This window comes from Macrotis lagotis, chromosome 1, assembly GCF_037893015.1.
Source record: "Macrotis lagotis isolate mMagLag1 chromosome 1, bilby.v1.9.chrom.fasta, whole genome shotgun sequence".
In the NCBI taxonomy this organism is placed as follows: domain Eukaryota; kingdom Metazoa; phylum Chordata; class Mammalia; order Peramelemorphia; family Peramelidae; genus Macrotis; species Macrotis lagotis.
In genome coordinates, this window is record NC_133658.1 from 93,778,281 (window position 1) to 93,793,455 (window position 15,175).

A 15,175-nucleotide genomic window follows, 5' to 3' on the forward strand; every position below is an offset into this window, starting at 1 on the left:
AAGCAAGCAAACATTATCAAAAACCTACTGTGTACCATATACCATGATAGGTGAATTTACATATACTATCTCATTTGATTTTTCAAAATGGAAGATAGGAGAAGGAAATGAGAGTTTGAGGGATGGGAAGGAATCAAGAAGATGGCTGATTCAAATTCCTTTTTAAGGAGAAGAGCCAGAGAAGGTCAGCCAGGGTGGTGATAGGTCAGACAGAAAGAAGTTCAACCTAGTTAGTTTTTAGTTAGAGGAGAGAAGATAGAAGATAAAGATAAAGATAGAAGAGGAGATGTTCAAAAACAGTTTGACCTTTGTGCAAAGCACTCTGCTACAGAAGACAAAATGACATTCTTTCTTTTTTCCTTCTGGATTCATTCTACTGGACGCTTGTAGCTCTCTTCAGCTATCTGAAGTGTAGTTATCTAAAACAACTGAACAACAACAGTATATGGGAGATCCCAAGGAGTAATTAGAGTGCAAAAAAGTCACTAGAGAGGCAGATTTTGCCTTGATATGTGGAAAACAATTCTAACCATTGGAGTTATGTCAAAGTACATTGGGTTGCCTCAAGTAGGAGGAAGTTAGCCATTACTGGAATCCTTCAAGCAGAGGCTAGATGGCCATTTGTAGGAAATCACACAGAGGGAATTCCTGGTTAGATATAAATTGAACCAAATTATTTCTGTGGCCTTTTTTTAATCTTGAAATTTCATGAGTCTGAAGATGATAATGACCTGAGGCAGAGATGTCAAACATTCCAAGAAAGGCCCAAATAATAGTAATATAAATATGTATATATACAAATATATTATATATAAAATATATAGAGTATAATTAGGAAATAAATAAATGAAAATACAATAAAAAATAGGTAACAATGTATTTTAAAACCAAATCGATGTGACTCACTGGGATCCTTATGTATGAATTAATGCCCATTTAAGTTTGACAACCCTGGTCTAAAGAACAGAGAAAGATTGAGGGATTGGAGATAGGGAAGATAAGGGTTTGGGGAATGACTTGGACTTAAAAGAGGATAAAAAATGGAATCAGTTGGTCAATTCACATGTGTTTATTAAGCACCTGCCATGGGCCAGTCACAATGCTAAAACCCAGAGATATAAAGACAAAAACAAACAGCGAGTCCCCGTTCTTAAATATCTCCCAGTTTAGTGAAGGCTCATAAAACAGAGGACTGGGATGAGTGATTCTCAGGTATGAGGATGGAATATAGACAATGGGCTTAGAGATTCCTGATGCAGGAAGTCTTCATAGACAAGCCCCACCTAAGACCTGCCCTACCTAACCTTCCGGAAATCAGTGTCCCTTTGAGGAAATTGCTTGGGTCCCCTTCCTCACTGGACTCAACCCACCCTATACTGTTAACTATACTGGGTTTTTCAGGAAGGACACATGGGCCTTAAGATAACCTCAAATAGATTTTTTTTTTAAATAGTCCCATTGTTAAGGATGCCGGTTTTGAAGTCAGAGAACAAAATGCCAGAGAAAGCTCCATGGGACAATGTGGACTGTATATGTGAATACACACACACACACACACACACACACACACACACACACACACACAAACATACACTCTTCTCTCTCAATCTCTGTCTCTGTCTCTCTTCTCTATCTCTGTCTTTCTGTCTGTCTGTTAATCTGTCTGTCTCTCTGCCTCTGAATCTCTCTCTGTGTGTCTGTCTGTCTGTCTCTGTCTCCCCCCCCCACCCAGGTGATTTTCCTGCCCTAAACCAATGACTCTGGCAGGTTTTGTGTTGGCCCTGCTTCCATGCTTAAGCATTTCGATGACTTCTTAACCCAAACTCTAGAGGCAGACAGAGTCTGGTCAATCCACAGGTTTTCACCACAATCCTGCCCCACCTGTCCTTGAACAGGCCTTTTCCGTTTACAAAACACAGGCCACAACCATGACCTCATTGGATAGCCTTGCACTAGTAAGTTCATAGTAAATATTTGCTGAATGAATTTGATAACAATAACAATAATAGAAGACACTTTTATTACACTAGAAGATCTTAAAAATACTTTCCTCAAAACAATCCTCTGAGGTTCCATTTTATAGACATGGGAAAAGAAAGCTGGGAGAGGTTGGTGGACTCCTCTTAGGTCACACAGCTGGGGAGACAAGTGCAAAGAAAGACCAAAATTTCTGTCTCCTAGTTCTAGAACCCCAGTCAGTCAGACAACTCGGTCCTCTTCAGAGTCCTTCTTGCTCTGGGATGGGAGAAAAGATTCCAGTGCCTAAGTTGTCTCCCATATTAGACCAGAAGCCCCATCTGGAATCTTCTCAGGGGTTACCCAAACATGGAATGGGAGGTTCATCCCGTGCAAGAAGCTTCTATCCTGCTTAGGAATCTTCCCCAAAAAAGGATTTTAGATTTAGTAAAAGAAGCAAAGACATATAGTTGGAAGAAAACTAAGAGACAGACATAGACCAGACAAGGAGTAATAAAAGAGAGTATTTTAAGATAGAAAGGTTAGATCCTAGGCCCCAAACTTCTTTTTCCTCCAAACTCTTCTTTTTCCCAGGGATCTAACTCATTTTAAGATTACCCAAGGAGCTACTTCTCTGATCTCCCAGCCTTCCAGCTCTGCCTGCAGAAGTCAATCCTGCACAGCACTCAGGGGCAGACCAGAGGCTGCTAAAGGATATGATGGATGGAATCATAGATTTGAACATAGACTTGATCCTCCTGAGTTCAGACCCTGCCTCTGGGACTTCCCAGCACTGTGACCCTAGGCAGATTACTTAATTTCTATATTTTCTAATCTTATACATCCTCATTTTAAGAGTGAGTTCAAATTCAGCCTCAGTCACTTACTAGCTGTGTCTTAATCTTGATTGCTTTGGTATACGGGGCCATCTCCAGTCATCGTGATTCACAAATATAGAAATAATTATATTATTCTTATAGTTTATGGCCCCATATGCTCAGTGAACAGAGAACTGGACCTAGAGTTAGGAAGATCTGAGTTCAAATCCAACCTCAGCTGTGTGACGCTAGGTGAGTCACTTAATCTCTGTTTGCCTTAATGCTTTAGAAAAGAAAATGTCAAATCACTCTAGTATCTTTGCCAAAAAAATTCCTTGGACAGTATTGGCACGCTATGGTCCACAGAGTCACAAAGAGTCATATGTGACTGAATAATGAATATAATACATTATTTAGTAATGATAACATTACCATGTGGCATAATATGTAGCAATAATCATATATAACATATAGTATAATATACCATGTTATAATCATATTATAGATAGCATATAGTAATATATCTGTTTAGTATAATATATAGTAATAATTGTTTTATATACAATATTAAAAATAATCTAATAATCATAATATATTGTATTATATATGCATGTATAATAATAATAATGACAATTTCTACCTTCCAGGATTGATGTATCAAATGAGATAACACATGTGAGGCTCTTTGCAAATCTTAACATCTATACAAAATGCTAGTGATGGCAGCTAGGTTGCACAGTGAATAGAGCTCCAGCCCTGGAGTCAAGGAGGACCTGAGTTCAAATATGACCTTAGACATTTGACACTAACTAGCTAAGTGACTTTGGGCAAATCACTTAACCCTGATTGCCTCACATCCAGGGCCATCTCCAGTCATCCTGATTCACATCTGGTCCCTGGACCCAGATGGCTCCAGGGGAGATAGGCTGAGGACTTAGCATGGCACCCCCCCCTCACTCAAATACAATTCATGGCCTGTCATGGCCTCACCTCCCTGATGTTATGGCCTTCTTCAAGAACTATGGACAAGCATCATCATCATCATCAAAGAATATTATTGTGATCTTCCTAATATCATAATATCTTCCTAATAGAGAACTGGACCTGATATCAGAAAGACCTGAGTTCAAATCCCACTTCAATACTTACTAGTTGTATGACTTTGGACAAGTCACTTAACCTTTGTTTGCCTCAGTTTTCTCAATTGTAAAACATAACAACCCACCACATAATAGACACTATATAAATGCTAATTATCATTGTTGTTATTATTTTATTACCTCCTTATTATAGCAATGGTAAAGAAAGAACACCATCAGGGTGAAATTCGGGATCTAATACTAACACTTTTACTCTATGAGTCTCAAATTCCTTATTTATAAAATAAAGATAATACCCTATCTACCTCTCAGGGTAGTAACTGAGTACCCTCTTTAAAAAACTTTGTGTAGGGGCAGTTAAGTGATGCAATGGATAGAGCACTGGGCCTGGAGTCAGTGTTCAAATCCAACCTCAGAAACTAAATAATTACCTAGCAGTGTGACTTGGGAAGGTCACTTAACCCCATTACCTTACAAAAAACAAAAAAATTTTAATTTTTAAAAAAAACTTTGTGTGTAATATCAGTGCGACTATCATTTATTCTATCCCTTTGTTCCAGAACCTTCAAAAACTCCCAAATGCAGAGCAAATAAACTTTTTATTGTGGCTTTCAGGACCCTCCTACATTATGACCCCAGCTACAAAGTTTTGTGTTTCTATCTTCCCGAATTCCAACCCGGCCCCACCTATTGTAGGAGAGTCTTCTTGGTATCCTCTTTTTCTATGTTGTGCTCATTTCTGTCTCCACAGTTTGATTTCCACAGTTCTCACATCCTGTTATGTTCTCTCTACCTTGCTAAGATAAATCCTACCTGTCCTTCAAGTCTCTGCCTCCTAAATGAAGAGTTTCCCGACTCCTGGAACCTTCAGTGACTTTGGGGTCAGGAAATGATTACTGGTCCAAGGTAGATTGCTTATTAAAACCTTACTGCTTCAGATTCCCTTACATTTTTTGTCACACCTGATGATAACAAAGGTCTTTCAACAACACTGTCAAGTGGGCACTGTCGGTACTTTCATCCCCATGGCAGACCCAAGGAAACCGAGAACCAGAGAATGACCAGGGAGTGCCATGGCAAGGGCAGGAGTCCGATCCAGGTTTTTTGAACCTGACTTTATTATATCTTCAGTACCAAACTATCCCCCTGCGTCGTCAGGAGGCTGCAATGTTGTGTCCATGGGCTGTTTTCACCTTGAAAAATAATGTAAAACCCTGTACTCCCCAGCCCCCCCACTGTCTATATCCCATACCCTGGGGCTGGGACTAGGCTGACAAACACCCGCCCCTGCCAACCTGCCAGCCTAGCAGCTGGTCAGCAAAGAGAACTGACAGACAAATATAGCAACTGGTGATTAGCACAAGGTCATCACTCAAAATCACCAGGTCAGTTTGCTCTTAGCTCCCAGGGGACCAGGCCAGGGAAGGGGAAAGGACTGCTCACTGAGCCGGAGAAAATGGGATCCAGATTCCCTGATTCTAGATGACCCTTCAAAGACCATCTAGGATTTTCTGGTTCTTAGGGAGAGTCAAATCTCACTATGGACAGAGCCACTGTGGGATCAGGGGTACCCTAGACGGGGTGGTGGTAGAGGAGGAAAGAGAAAATGGAAGAGAGATGGCTCTTGAAAAACTCCCCATCTGGTAAGAAAGACTATCACTACCCTCAGGAAGTCTCTGGTCTGAAAGAAACAAACAGTCCATTCTGCTGTTTTGGGAAGATTGAGGATGGGAGACACCTCAAAGAAGAAAACACCGTGTGTCCTTTCTACCAACCCTAAATTCAGAAGATCTGAGGTTGAATCTGGCTCTGCTACGTATTACCCAAGTAACCTTGGGTGAGTCACCTCTTTGGAACTCAGAATTCCTCCTTTGTAGAATGAGGAATTGGACCAGATGATCATCAAGGCCTTTGCTACCTTTAAATCCCATGACCTCATGACTCCTAATTCTAACCCTTCTAGCCCTTTCCCTGTAACTATTAGCACACAGGAGGGTATTTATGAATATAGAGAGGTCAATAGGTACTAACTTTGTACTTGCCCAACCCCTTTCTTAGCTTTCCAAGTTCTTAGACCCAACATCAAGGGCTCAGTAAAGGGGAGTTGGTCCCTCTCACACATACCCACACTCCCTACCATCCCTGGGGCTATAAAAGTCAGCTATGCTAAGATTCCTTTTGTTTGCTTGTTTGGTTTTTTTTTTAACTTTAAGCTAACTTCAACAATCTTCCTGTTTGCAACCGGCCTCCCAACAGAAAACATCCTGAAGTTGTTATATCTACAGTCTGTGCCCTCCCCACCCCATAACAATCCTCCCTAACCACCACTCCACCAAAGCATATGCTGGGGAGCAATGAATCCTTCAACTCTTTCCTGGGGGAAGCTGTGTGTTGGGGACAGTTAGTAGGGAAGTTAGATCAGAGGATAGATTGTGCTTCTGTTTCCCCACCCTACACAAGGTTGGAGGGTTGAGCCAACAGTGGAGCTGACAAATATTGAGAAAAGCACCCAATAATGACAGGATGGGGGCAGAAACCTGTCTCTGACTCTCCAAGACCCTCTTCTCTTAGCCTCTATTTCTCTTGCCTTTCAATGGGGGAGAACAAACAAAAAGTCAGAACTTCCCGGGTTCAAAGAGTCGGGGGGGTGGAGGGTGACCTTAGGGGGCCTTGCTCCCAGACCTTGTCAAATTCTCCCAACTTCCTTGTCCCCTAGCCTTCCTCTTCTGCTCTACCTAAGTCTATAAATATTCTTCCCATCCTTCAAAACCCAACTTCTCCATGAAGTCTCCCCACTCTCCAAATACGAGAAGATTCTGTTCACCACCCTACACCACTCCCCCCATTCCCAACCCCTCAACCTGGGACCTTACAGCACAACTGGTATTTAATTGAAGACCCTTACCTGAAATTAATGATTTTTTAAAAAAAATTTTTGCAAGGCAATTGGGATTAAAAGATTTGTCCAGGGTCAGTCAGTAAGTGTTTGAGGCTGGATTTGAACTCAGGTCTTCCTGACTCTAGGCCTAGTGCCCTATCCACTGCATACTAAATTGCCCCTCTTGAAAGATAAATCTAATCACTTTTATTCCTTTCTGGTCTACCCTGCTCTCCTTAAGTCCCCCTCCTCAATACTTCTAGTACCATCCCTTGGGGATTAACTTTCATTTGTGATATTTATGCCCAATATGTACATCTCCTCCATTAGAATGTGAGCTCCCTGAGGACAGGGACCTTGCCTTTGCCAATGTTTATATCGCCAACATTTATCTAACATATAATAGCACTTAATAAATGCTTGTTGACATGCTTCTGAAACTCAGAGGTAAGCTCAAGAAAAGGAGATGACTATTTGGGAGCCATCAAAATAGAGGTTAGGATTGAAGTCACAGGAATAAAAGAGATTGCCAAGAGAGAAAGCACAGCGAGAAAAAAAAAGTCCCGAGAGCACAGAATCTTGGGGAACACCCCATTTATTGGCTTAGGGAGAAGAGAAAGAGATGGAAAAAAGCTATTTAATAAGTAACAGGAGAGCAGGGAGAGTGTGATGTCTCTGAAGTTCTTTCCTAATGAATTCTCCTCTATCCCAACCCCTTCTGAATGGAAGTCCCCACCCTAGTTCGAGTATTAGAATGACTCAAAGTCTTCAATTCAGAGGGAATTAGGGAACAGATGCATCCTAAGCACTGAGACACACAGTGAACTCAGCAAGTTAATGGAAAACTCTCATAAAATTATGGAACCTCAGGACTGGGTAGAACCTCAAAGAGCACCTAGTCCAATTAAATATCTGAATAAGAATCCTTTCTGGGATTCCCCAACAAAACACTATCCAGTCATTGCTTAAAGACTCTTACTCCACTGAATAGCCCACTGCTCTGGGAGAAATTCACTTTGGTTTTAGATAGGTATAACTGTTAAGGAAGGGGGTTTTCTTTACAATGATGGAGCTTAAGTTTGTATCTTAGTAACTTTCACTCACGGGTTCTTATTCCCTTTCTGTTGAGGAAGATAAGCATAATCTTGTACTGATAACCCTTCAAATAGTTAAAGATAGCCATTTTAATCCCTTTTCTCCTCCTTTATCATGACCTTCATTTCTTCAAAGTCTTCAAATCTTCAAATCTTCAACTGGGGTGGAGGATGAGGGTAGGAAGGTACATGATGCTTCCCCCCCCCCCCAATATTGTCATCTTCCTCTGGATACTCATCTAGCTAGCAACATCTTTCTAATTGCGATGGTCAGAGAAGAGTACAGTATTTAAGAGGTAGTCCAACTGTGGACTGCACCATTCTTTTGTTAAACTAGTAAGCTAGCCTTCCCTATCACACTACTGATTTAGATACAACTGAACCTCCATTTCCCTTTCACCTTAATTAATGTCTAGCTACATTTCCTTCAAGCTATGCTTGTACCATTGATTTTTTGGTCCCAAGTTCCGGTATTTACCTTTATCATTATGTAGTTATGTTTTATTGAATTTGACTCATAGTTCCAGCCTAACTGAGAACTTTTGGATCTCAATTCTGTCACCTAAGAAATGAGCTATCTCTTTCAACATAATTATATCCCAGATTTTATAGGGATGATATTATGCCTTCAAAGAAAAAAATTGATTTTAAAAAATTTGTAGAACAAAAGACAGTCAAAGAGAGAGCCCTTATGCTATCTACCAGCCACCTCTCTTCAAGTTGACACAAATCTACTAATGACTATTCTGAGTTTAGTAATTCTATCAGATGCAAACTCACCTAACTGGATCATCTGGCCCATATTTTTCCTTCTTGTCTTCAAGGTTATCATGAAAGATGCTATCAAATGCCTTCCTGAAATCCAGGCAGATTAGACCTGTGGCATCTCTCTGATCTGCTCAGGTCCCTCTCCATGCTCCACAGAAAAAACAGGATTAGCAGAGATCTCACAGACTTCTGAATTCATCGTGTATCCAAAACAGAATCCCCTTGGTAATATTGCCCATTCTTTCCCTCTGAAGTAGCTTTCCAGATTCTCTTCTCATCCCTCTTTCCTCATGATCCACAGTTGCACTGATATATGATTGATATGGTTTAATAAACGATCCTTTTGGGGGATGGGCTCTCTCTCTCTCTCTCTCCCCTGAGTCTGCAGCATCTGAGTGAACTAAGCTTTGCTCAGCTTCTGTTGGACTAATTTCCTGATATTCCTACCTGAGACTCTCCTCTTATCATTAGTAAATTCAACCATATATCCATTTGGAAGGAATACCTGTGGAGAGAAAGAAGGTACAATAAGCTTCTTTAAAAAAGCCTTAGGGGTGCCCTAAATCATCTTAGATCTTTGATTGCAAAGGAAAATTCCAAACTCATTAGTCAGAATTTATTGATATATTTTTGGTTCTGTGTTGCAAGAGAAAAGACAAAGTCACAGAGTTTACCCTCCCTCCTTCCTTCCTGAGGTTAGTCTATCTAGTTCTATAGGAAAGACTTAATATGTGTGAAACAATTGGGGAAGAATTATGGTTGGTGCTCCAGACTCCTTGGAAGAATCCAAGGAAGAAGCTAAGAGAGACCTGGAGGGGATGTAACCAAGGAGATGGGGCTTTAGTGAACCTTGAAGGATGGAATAGTTGACCAGGGCAATATCCTGAGCCTGAACCCAGAGGCAAGAATGGACCTGACCTATGTATAGCAAGAAAGGAGAGAAGAGATACTGAACAGATTGGACTGGCCAGGCTGAAGGGAGATGAAGGAGGAGATGAGGAGACAGAACTGGTTTTCTTTCCTTTCTGATGATCTCACCATCCCTGGACTAGGTGATCCATGGGTAAACATGTAATCTTCTCTCCAGTGGCTATGAGTGACCTGGCCCTGAACAAGGATGGTTTCGATCATCTCTCAAGGTGCTCCTCAGCCTGAGGATCTGAGGTTTTCTCACTCATCCTAGGGCATTCACTGTTTTCCCAGGTCACTTCTGATGACCCTCCCAGTTATACAATTCTTTCCTCCCTCTGACAGCCTTGGTTCAGCTGTTGAAACGGCCAAACCCCAATGAAGCCCAGACAGGAAGCCGAGGATAAGGGAACCAACTGCCAGGGGATCTTTGAGGCCACTCCAGGAAATGTGAGTGTGTGTCTATGTCTAGGGGGCCAGGGAGGAAGGTAGCAGGGTTTGGATGAGGGCCAAGCCTGGCAGGATCCTACAAGAATGGGGTCTGCTTCTCAAAGATAGCTTTAGTTTCAAGATGGTTGGTGCTGGGAAATTGCCCAAGGTCAGAGGGGCTTGGAGCCCACCCAGTATATACACTTTGTGGGCACCTGAGATCTCCTTGAGCCTAACCGGAATCACAGAATACAAGGCCATCACATGCCTGATGAAGAAGCCCCTCTAAAACATTTCCAATGAGGGTTAAGGAGTAGAACCCAACTACCACCCCAGGGAGTTTATTCTACTGGAGAGAACTCTTAATTATAGAAGTCTAAATGTGCCTTTCATTTCCAACACTTCATAGTTCATTCAGTGTTTGGTATAGAATAGATGCTTGTTGATGAACTGATTGGTTCCATTATATAGCCTTTCCAGGATTTGATGTCAGCCAAGTCTAATACTTTCTAGCCTAACTATCCATGATAGGCCATGGTCTCCAGTCTTCCCTCCATCATGTTTACCTTGCTTTAGATGTTCTTCTTCCTATCTACCTCCTTCCTATAATGAAGCATCCAGACCAGCTATGATCTGAACACAGTCAAGTACTGACTGTGGGAACCTCCTTAATTCTGGATACTGAGCATCTTCTCAAGGTCCACTTAAGATTACAATGACAAAAAAAATTGCAATTGACCTTTCTAATTGCCAGGAAACCTAGTACCTGGGTTTAAATCTTGGTTTTTACCACTTACTAGCATGTGTAATCTTGGACAAATTAGTTGATCTTTCAGGTCTTATATAAAATAGAGTCAAAACACGTATTCCTTAAATCAACAAGTATGTATTGAGAGGTATGTGACTGTTTAGGAAGGACTAGAAAGGTACTGAGCCATTTTCAAGGCTACTCATCCACCTTTGGTGTTCACCTATCACCCAACTACCACCTGTGGCAGCCAGAAACTACAGCATGTGTGATGGCCACACCTCCATAAAACTGTCTTGGCAGATAGGCTAAACCAGGCTGAGGCTAACCAACAGGACTCAAATCCATCAATGAGTTGGGGGAGGGAGCAGTTGTTTACTCCAAGCATGTAAAGACTTCCCTCTGCTGAATGGGCCAAAGAGAACAATTTATTCCAATGACCATGGAGGCAGGTGACAGTCACTATGGAAGACACAAAGTCAACCACTGCAGTCACTGCAAGTCACCATGACATTTGTCCTGTGCCTGGACTTAAGATGATTCTCAAAGAGAGAGTGAAGCTGATGTCTTTGTGCAATTTTGCCTCACTTGGATCCAATTCACCCATAAGTCAAGACATCACTCTATCATTGGACCTCTTCACAAATGAAGGGCCAAACAAAAATGTATTGTCAGGTACCATTATAGTTTGTGGGAATCATTCATGCATTCACCCACTCATTCATTCCATAAGCATGTATTAAGGGCCTACTACACTCCAGACACTGTGCTAGGTTCTGGGGATAAAACCCAGAAAGAATCTGATCTGTTCACCCCACAGAGCCAGTGTGAGAATTGAAGGAGAGGACTAGGTGGATAACTTTGAAGAGAATAAAGCACTTTGTGAGTTCAGAGGCAGCTAGGAATAGCAGAGAGAAAGTCATCTCCAAATTGGTTAGAACCAAATCTTACACCTCTAACACCTACTAAATGAGTGACCCTGGGCAAGTCACTTAATTTCTCAATACCTCAGAACAAGTGTCAATCTGCATTAGCAGAGGGAATTTCCTTACTTTATTAACTCTTTCCCATGGCCAGTGAAGTAACAGGTTGGGACCAAAAAAAAAAAAAGACTGTGAAGGTTAATCATTTATTATCATTGCTATCCTCTCCAGTAGTCACTGTGCTACACTATTGGGGGCACCTATCATCCCAGATGCCCTGAGAGTTGGCACTCCTTGGCCTTGAGGCTTTCTCAGGAGTTAGCCTCCCCCATCAGCAAGCTATATCCCTAAGCATCCCTGGACATAGCCCACTTGGCTCCAGACCCAGCCCACAAAGCTTTATCTCCATCACCAGGGACAGGTACCTGCAGGTTGCAGGAGGGGTGGGAGGGGCTCTCCCTAGCTCCATTTCTCATGAAGGCACTTTTCTACTGGATTCATAATATATTGCCAGATAACATTTGATGAGTCAAGCTGTAATCACATTTCCAGTTGTGATCAAATGGTTTGGGAATGTGGTTTTTAGTGACTCTTCTTCCTTCAAATTCCAACTCTAATTCTAACTCCCCCACCCCCCACCCCAGGGCTTTCCCAGGGTTTAGGTCTCCTTCTGATGACAGTTTTTACCTGTATCCATCCTGTCTCCTGGAGTTTCTTAAAACCACAGAAGATTAAGAGTTTGTTGGTTGATTGGGTCTGTCCTTGGTTATCAAAGACCAAAATGACATCACTAAGAGTTAGAAAGGATGGTTTAGATCTTCTACTTCCAAATAGGGAACTGGCCAAAGTACTTATTCCCAAGTCAAAATGTTTTCTTTCTTTCCTTTCTTCCCTTTTAAAACACCAGTCATTTCCTTTTCTTTTTTCCTTCCATCCTCACTTCTTTCCTTTATACCTGTAGTCCCCTCCTTCTATGTCAGAAGAGATGTTTTCCATCCACTGTTCTCTGGGGCCATGGCTGTTCATTTCAATCGATCTGATTGAATTTGGCTGGGTTTTTTTTTTTTTATTATTATTTCATGTCATGACTCCAGTAGAACTACTTTGAGACAGGTGCACAGATCTCAGAGATAATTTAGAAAGATCTCTACAAAGAAAACCTGGGGGATATTTAATGAACACTTTCAGACAAGAAAAAATTCCGAGAGGCCAAGGTTTGCAAAGACCTCCTCTATCCTTTCCATCCCAGAGGAGTCAACCAAGCCTCTATGATCATCTCTCCATTTGTCTCATCTCCCTGTCTGATCAGAACTTTAACCCTCTAACCTATTAACTTTTTTTGTGGTATGGATCCCCTTGGCAAAAGTTTGGTTAAAGACTATAGATCCCTTTATCAGAAGAATATTTTAAAAATACATAAAATAAAGACACATAGCATTGCAAAGGAAATCAATTATATTGAAATACTGTATAAAAATATTTTTTAATTTCATGGTCTCTAGGTTAAGAATTCCTGCAGTCTAGGTTTATATTTTGACCCCAGGAATGAGCCACAATTCTACTAGTCACTGACTTCTTGGTGTGAATGAAAGGGGAGTAAAGAAGTGGGGAGAGGATAAAGGTATTGATAATGGTAGGGGAAAGGGACAGAATAGATCAGGATGGAAGTGGCTGTTTTCACTCTCACAATTTTTAATGGGACTGGCTTTGATTGGCTTCCACCACCCCCCTTATTTGCCTCCCCTCTATACATTCTTATTTCAAGAGTATCAGTATATTAAGAAATGAGAAATAACATTTGTCCTTGGAAACCACCTCAGCCCAGAAGTTCAGAAGGACACAGGTACTAGAGGTGGATGCAAATTATAATCAAGTGATATGCAAATCTATAAACCAGCAGTTTCAACCAACTCAGGATGGGATATAGGGCAAGGGGTCTTTGCCAGGAATCTACAGTCACATTTTTCTGCTTCCCCACTCCACCTGCTAAGCACAGTCCTGACCTCATGCATTTGTAGGTACTTTCCTGGACAGTCACAACAAACACTCCAAAGGTTTTCTTCAGCAAGTATTTTGACCAGTCCTGCCCTACTTCCTCATTCAAAATGCTCCACAGATTTGCCTTTTATCCTTTTCTTCTCTCTATCTTCCATCCTTACCCCTTTCTTGCCCTTACTCCAAGGGAAGGAGAAAATGAGACCATTCTCTTCTGACTAAATTGTGGGTGACTTAGAAGCAAATGGGACCTTTAGTTCACCTACAGAAAAAATGCAAATGATGCCATGACCAACCGGGATGCCACAGAAGTAATGATGAAGCATGCTTCATGAGTGCAGAATGAATTTGCTTAACTGTATTCATTCATTATGAGGGTCTTGTTTTCATTTTTCCACTCAAGGGGAAGGTAGGAAGAAGAGAGAATAAATGCTTATTCAGGGGTGGCTAGGTGGCGTAGCAGATAAAGCACCAGCCCTGGAATCAGGAGTACCTGGGTTCAAATCTGGTCTCAGACACTTAATAATTACCTAGCTGTGTGGCCTTGCAAAAAAAAAAATGCTTATTCATTGAAAAAAAATTAATTAAAACCAAAAGAAGTAGAAATCATAGATACCACTCCATCTATCATAGAATCAGCGTTTCATCAACTTAGAGCTAGTTTCTTCTATGGCTTACATGGCATGGGCCTATCCTCCAGAAGCCTACAGTCACCACACAAGAAACAATGGTGAACAAATAAAATGGCCTGGAGATGTGGTCTGAACTGAACCTTGAAGAGAAGGATTTTCCCAGGTGGAGAAGGATAGGGTGGGCTACAATATTGGCCAGCAAAGGTGTGAAGGTGAACAAGAGCATCAATTTAGCAGTTAGATAAATTCACTCAAAAATTATAAGCGCTGGAGCAGTGAGGAGAGTGTCCTGGCTGATGTGATTTACATTTTGCTTCTTGAAGGAAAGGCCTTTTTTCTTTCTTCCATCTTCTCAAGTGTAGCCCAGAGTTTTCCCACATAATAAGCCTCTGCTGAATGAAATGAATGAATGGCATGACTCAAGATAAGGTCACTTTGCATGTAGTTGGAAAAAAAAGAAATTTATTAAATTAAAAAAAAAAGATAAAGTCAGAGAGATGTGTGTTAAGGTCAGAGTCTTCTTTGCCAGACTAAGTCAGGATCTGGATTTTTACCTCCAATTCAATAATTTTTTTATATTACTAGATTAAATATGATATCATATTTTGCTTAAATATTATACATTTAAACATTAAATATCAATATTAAATATTAAACAACGTAATTAATGTATAAGTTCACATATAACATACATATTAAATAATATGCTAACTTTGATATAAATATTTTAACCAATATATATAATGTAATTTAGTTAATAAAATATAAATATAATAATTTGATACATAAAATTATATTAAAGCCATAAAGCTGGAATTTAAAAAAAATTTTAAAAAAAGAATGAAATACTCCCTGCCCTTGATAAACTTACATTCTATTGGAGAAAAATAAAAAGGGAACAAATAATTATAAAACAAAGAAACTA

The 15,175-nt window shown here is 40.7% G+C and overlaps 1 long non-coding RNA gene across 1 annotated transcript in view; it reads right to left on the reverse strand.

Annotated features, from left to right (window-relative positions):
• The window catches only part of LOC141501082 (uncharacterized), a 76,744-nt gene extending 61,902 nt beyond the window's left edge, over positions 1-14,842 (reverse strand). Inside the window, exon 1 of the long non-coding RNA XR_012472135.1 lies at positions 8,627-14,842. This is a non-coding gene — a long non-coding RNA (uncharacterized LOC141501082). The remainder of the gene's footprint in view (positions 1-8,626) is intronic.
• Between the last annotated feature and the right edge of the window lie 333 nt (positions 14,843-15,175).